At 39.6% G+C, this 6000-nt stretch overlaps 1 long non-coding RNA gene across 1 annotated transcript; it reads left to right on the forward strand.

Moving 5' to 3' along the window:
• Nucleotides 1–3366: 3366 nt before the first annotated feature.
• On the forward strand, nucleotides 3367–4873 carry LOC130729796 (uncharacterized). The gene is made up of 2 exons (XR_009016129.1): nucleotides 3367–4371; nucleotides 4475–4873. It is a non-coding gene; the product is annotated as an uncharacterized LOC130729796 (long non-coding RNA).
• The last annotated feature ends 1127 nt before the right edge of the window (nucleotides 4874–6000 follow it).

Below are 6000 nucleotides of genomic sequence, written 5' to 3' on the forward strand. Positions count from 1 at the left end.
GTTCTAAAGTGGCGATGAGGTGGGTGTGGTCCCACGCGATTGTCCCGTCCGTAGTGGCACTAAGTGACGATGAGGTGGGTGTGGTCCCGCGTGATTGTCCCGTCTTGCGAGACGTTATCAAGTGGTAGTGGAGTGGATATTTTCACATGACTATCCTGTCCTTCGAGGCGTTACTTGGTGACAGTGAAGTGGATATTTTCACAGGACTGTCCCGTCTTGCGAGATGTTATTGTTTGATTGATATTGTTGAGGATTGTCGATATCTGATTTGACGTTATATTGATGATGTTTTTGATATATGGTTTGATGTGATATTGTTGGGGTTGTTGACATCTGATTAGATGATATAGATTGAGGTTGTTGTTATTTGATTTGATGTTATATTGTTGAGATTATTGTCATATGATTTGATTATATACTGTGGAGGTTGTGGATATCTGAGCTGTTATATGCTGTCAAGTTGATGTCTAAATAAATGTTACATTGTTAAGTTGTTGATATCTGAATTAACATATATGTTGTTAAGTTATTGATATCTGAGTAGAAATATTGTTGAGGTTGTTGATAATTGATTTAAATCTATATTGTTGAATATATGTCGTCATCTATCTTGAATTAAGTTGCTAGTTTATGTGCCATGTTACGCACTTAAACTTTGATAGCATGCTTTTCCCTTTTATACGTGGTAATTGCATGAAGTTAACCCTTTCTGTTTGTTATTTGTTGTGTGGGCGCTTAACGCTATTAGGCGATGGAGAATCTTCGATGGAGCTTGATCTTCGTACGAGTCGGAGAGGAGAACTTGAAGAACTGTGGAAGACTTGAAGAATAGAGTCGGGTGTAGAGTTAGAGCCTTGGGTTAGAAAGCTTACCCTTATTGGTTTAAGCTTGCATAAAGATCTTAGGAATTTATATTTGGGGTTTCGAGTACTCGCCTTGTTCAAGGCTTGATGTAAATCCCTTTGTAGTTGGGAGTATGCATGATATGTTTTGGAAATACATTTGAAAAGAAAAAAATATATACTCGTGTTTATACATTCTTTTGGAAAAATATTGCATATTTACTTTAATAGGTTACTAAAGTGACACCCAAAATTCGAGGCGTTACACTCCACGTCCCTATTGCTGCATGCTCAACACCTTGCTGCAGGTTGCTTCTTCCACCACAAGCTTTTCAAATCATGACTAAGCAAGCCTAATGTCTTAGCATCCCACCTCCTCCTTTCTTCAAGGATGACGTGCCACTTTCTGGTTACCTTCCTTCACTTTTAAGAAATGAAATTCAAGCCTATATAAGGCAGCTACGTGAAAGCTTGAGGAACACACACATAATACTATATTCTCACACCATATCCACATTATATAACATTAGCTATTTAAGTGAGTTAGTTTTTGGTAAAAAAATTCTTGAGTCTTGCGGAGCGGAAACTAGGATCTAGAAGCATAGCATTTACGAAAGCGATTAATTTTCTAAGATCTGAGGGGTGCCGAGGTTCGCAACTTCTATGCACTACTACTCACGAAGGTAAGGGTAACTCAGTATAGAGTGTCTTTGAGTCTTGCATGCTTTTATCGCACTGCATGCGTTTGAGATGAAGGTGTTTAATTTGATTGACAATTAATTGAAATATTGGTATGCTTGCTATGTTGTATACTTGCTTATTTGGAATGTTTTCTGAGACTTGTGTCAAATGTTTTCTGAGGCTAAGGCCGTTGTTAAACAATAGAGGCATGCGTCTCTGTTTTCTGGGGCTTCGGCCATTGATTATTGTTGAAATTATGAATAACATGTGGTTATTCTGAGTTAATTATTGGTTTGGAAATTGTCGTTGACTGACTTGGCATATAGGGAAAGTGGCAATGAGGTGGGTGTGGTCCCGCATGATTGTCCCGTCTTTCGAGGCGTTATAAAGTGACAATGAGGTGGGTGTGGTCCCACGGGATTGACCCATCTTTCGAGATGTTCTAAAGTGGCGATGAGGTGGGTGTGGTCCCACGCGATTGTCCCTTCTGTAGTAGCGCTAAGTGGCGATGAGGTGGGTGTGGTCCCGCGTGATTGTCCCGTCTTGTGAGACGTTATTGATCGATCCATTTTGGTAGCAGCATATAGTTGCATTATAGGGAACTAATACCTGACCCTATGTTGTTGAATTTTAGTTATTGGTTTATTTATATTTGATTTGATGTTATATTGTTGAGGTTATTATTATCTGAGCTAATCTATGTTAAGTTGTTGATATATGAGTTTAGTTATATTGCTGGTTTTGTTGATATCTGGATTAACTTAAGTTGCTAGTTTATTTACCATGCTAGGTAATTAAATTTGAATAGCATGATTTTCTCCTTTATATGTGGTAGTTGCATGGAGTTAACCCTTTCTGTTTGCTACTTATTATTTGGGCGCTTAACGCTATTAGGCGATGAAGAGCCTTCTAGCGATGCTTAGCCATGCTGAGATGGAGGAAGGATAGTAACCGAAGGAGCAAGGATGGAAGAAGCTGTATAGTTTTCCTCTTAGTAGTTTATGCTTGAGTCTTCTTTATTATCTGAAAACTCTGTTACTAAAACCCTGTTTTCGCCACTGTTTAAGTGTGCGTATTTATTTCGGAAACCTGCTTATGCTATTGTAAGACACTATTATTATATGTCGGGAACGGGTTGTTTAATTAAGACTATTGTTATGTATTAAACTGTGTTTAGTTGTTTTGAAAAGAAAAAAAAATTATCGTGTTTTCTTAGGATTACGAAATAGTCCTTAGACTTTGTTAGGTTACTAATGTGACTCCTCACTTGAGAAATTGGGGCGTTACATATGGTGTTTCTTTTAGCACTTCATGTTTCCAACCAATCAATTGATAATCAAATGAGTTACACTAGTTTGTAAATAGATCGAGAGGTTGATATGAGTTGGTGTATGCTTAGATCAATGAAAGTAGAGCGCCTATGTTTTAGATCACAAAACAATGTTAAACTTTTACTTTCTTCGCTTCAAGTATTGTAACATCCCAATCTGACGCCTGATCTCACGGTTACAACATGATTCTTTTTAGTGCGTTTTTTCCTCACTCGCCCACTTCTTGGGAAAACTTCCTAGTAGGTCACCCATGTGAATATTGCTTCAAGGCAAGCACACTTAACCTTGGAGTTTTTATGAGTTGGGCTCCCGAAAAGAACACGCATCTTGTTGTCATGAGTAGTACCAATCAAATCTTTTATGCATTCCTCAATTGTTTAATCTCATACCTATACAGTCTCGGAATACCTTTTGTTCGGGTGCAAGATCGATTCATTCTTGTGTCCCTCCGCCTAGAAGCCTGCCAGGAGTCGTTCCTTGTCCGTGTCTCACTGCACTAGCGATCACTCTTCGTCCACGTCGGCCCTTGGTGTCACAAGTTTCATACAGACGAGGCATTTCGGCGGCCACACTTAACTCCTCTAGGCTTGAATTTATGAGCATTTCCTAGTAATCTTATCTTGAGAGGGAGATAGGATATTTACACCAAGGACAAACAAGTGCAGTGCGATGAAGGTGCATGAGGACGCATGCACTGTAGTGTGGAGAGCGTACCAAGATCATAAAGAGCATCTGTAAGACCCTGAAACAAATAATTTGTTTATTTATTTAATTTTATTGTATTAATTAATTAAGTGTTTATATTTTATTATTTTTATTGTTTTTGTGTTTATTATTTTGGTAAAATCTGATTTTCTTTCTCTCTCCAAGTGGACCCCACCCCAATCAGGTTTACTCTCTCACTCTCCCTCCCTCACGCACGCTCTCACTCTTTCTCTCTTCCTCACGCTCGACATCTTCTTCTTCTCCCTCTCTACCATCTTCTTCTTTTACTGGTTACCACAGCAACCCATGGTTCCTTCTCATGGCCAGCCACCACCACCACATCCTTCTCACTCCCTCTGCTCACGCGAACCGCCACCGGTCACGCCACCATCACTGCGTTTTCTTCTTCTTCCCATGAGAGCCACCATGAACGAACCGCCACCACCTTGGCCTCTCCTTCGCGCGCACCACCACCGTCCTCCTGCTGGCCCAGCCGCGAGCACCATCATCACCAACATGATGAGAAATAACAGAGAAATAGAGGAGAAACCAAACCCTAGCCGCCACCTTCAACCTCCGATCTCCGGCGAACCGCTCACCTTTTGGAGAAACCAACACCATGGCTAAACTCCCCTCATCATCCGCTTCAAAACCCCTCAATCAATTTGACGATCGGTCACCGTCACTCCGGCGACCGCCGCCACCACCGCCACCGACGTTTCTCCGGCGAGCTTTGTTCTGAGAAAGAAGACCAATTTCTTGAAGCCTTTGATCTCCTCTACTTGAATCCAAAGCCAAATCATTACTAAGAGGTGATTTTCCTTGTCAATTTTGAATTCCCCTTTCAAAACCCTAACTTTTGTCTTGTTCATATCCTAAATTCCAAGCCCTGAGTTGTGTATTCTTTCTGTTCAGCTTTGTTGATCATAAGTAGAGGGGGTAGCCACGGCCAGAAAAGAGGAAGAAGCAAAGTTCAGAGACTTGAGGTAGAAGGAGGAATACATAAGTATCATGTGCTTAAATTGATCCTGGCTTTGCCTTGGATAGTTTTGGGGATAGCCCTAGGAATATATATATATATATATATATATATATATATATATATATATATATATATATATGCTTCCATGTACCAAGTTGTATTTGTATCATTTCAAAACTTATGCTACTGCTGTATTTGTTCAGTTTTGCGAACTCGTGGATAAAAAAGTGTTAAGGTTTTTAGAATGACAAACTCGTCACAATTTATGAACTATTGAACTCGTTCTTAAGCTGTGTTAGAAAATGAATTTGAAGAAGTTGTCTTCGTAAGAATTGTAGATCTTTTTGTTAGAAAACGTTTGCCGCTGGTTTCATGTCGTTCAGACTTGTGTAGCTCAAGTTATGTGCATTTTAGTGAGCACGTATTAAGCTGTCCCGTTTCTCACGAACTGCTGTTAGTATTTGATTTTTCCCGGATTTTGTACTTCGAATTTTGACTTGAAATTTTACAGGGATTTCGAAAACATGTTAAAGAACCAATGATAAAAATAGGCTTAATTGCAGTTTTCGTCCCTCATGTTAGGCCCATGTGCAATTTTGATCCTCTTTATTTAAAACGAGCAATTTTGGTACACCAAAGATCAGAATGTGACAATTAAATCCTTCCGTTAGTCTCCGTTCAATTGCAAACAGAATATTCCTATTTGAATTCCTTTTTACTAACTACATCACCAAAAATGACATATCAGTAAATAAAAAAATAAAATAAAATATATATATATATATAAATGAAAGAATATCCCTAAAATCACTTCTATGACCGCGTTCAAAAAAAAATCTTCAGTCTATCATCTTCATTATCCATCTTCCATCAAAAAATTCAAAAAAAAAAACAAAACAAACCCACAAAACCAGAATTTTTTTAACGCTCTTCATCCCTTTCCTCTAACAACCCACAAAACCCAGAAATTTAACTCTCATCATCTTCATCTCCCCCTTCATCCTCAACCATCCCCTACATCCCAAAAAAAATTTCAACGCTTTTAACAACACCTCCAGCACATTGTGAGTTAGCACCATTAGGCCCTGATCTAAATTTTCGCAGGGTGCACTTCAAAATTGATCAAAATCAGTGAGCACAATCAGATGAAAAGTCCCAGTAAAAAAACTTGTTCTTCACTGTTTCCCTTTTCCACTCAGATTCATGTTCTTCCCAACCAGATTCACAACCCTTTTCTTCACCATTTCCTTCTCCTCCTCATCTCCAATCACCCCCCAATCACCCCATATCCCAGAAATTACAATCTTCAGGAGGATAGTGTGAGGAGCGACTGACCGCAATTTTCCTCCGCCACCACCGCACGTGCCACCATGACTCTTTCCTCTGGCCCCAATCCCTCCACACACACGCTCCACCCTCTGCTCAGTCGTCCTCTCCTCCCTCTTCCTCTCAACCTCAA

The sequence above is a fragment of the Lotus japonicus genome, chromosome 1 (assembly GCF_012489685.1).
Source record: "Lotus japonicus ecotype B-129 chromosome 1, LjGifu_v1.2".
Lineage (NCBI taxonomy): Eukaryota > Viridiplantae > Streptophyta > Magnoliopsida > Fabales > Fabaceae > Lotus > Lotus japonicus.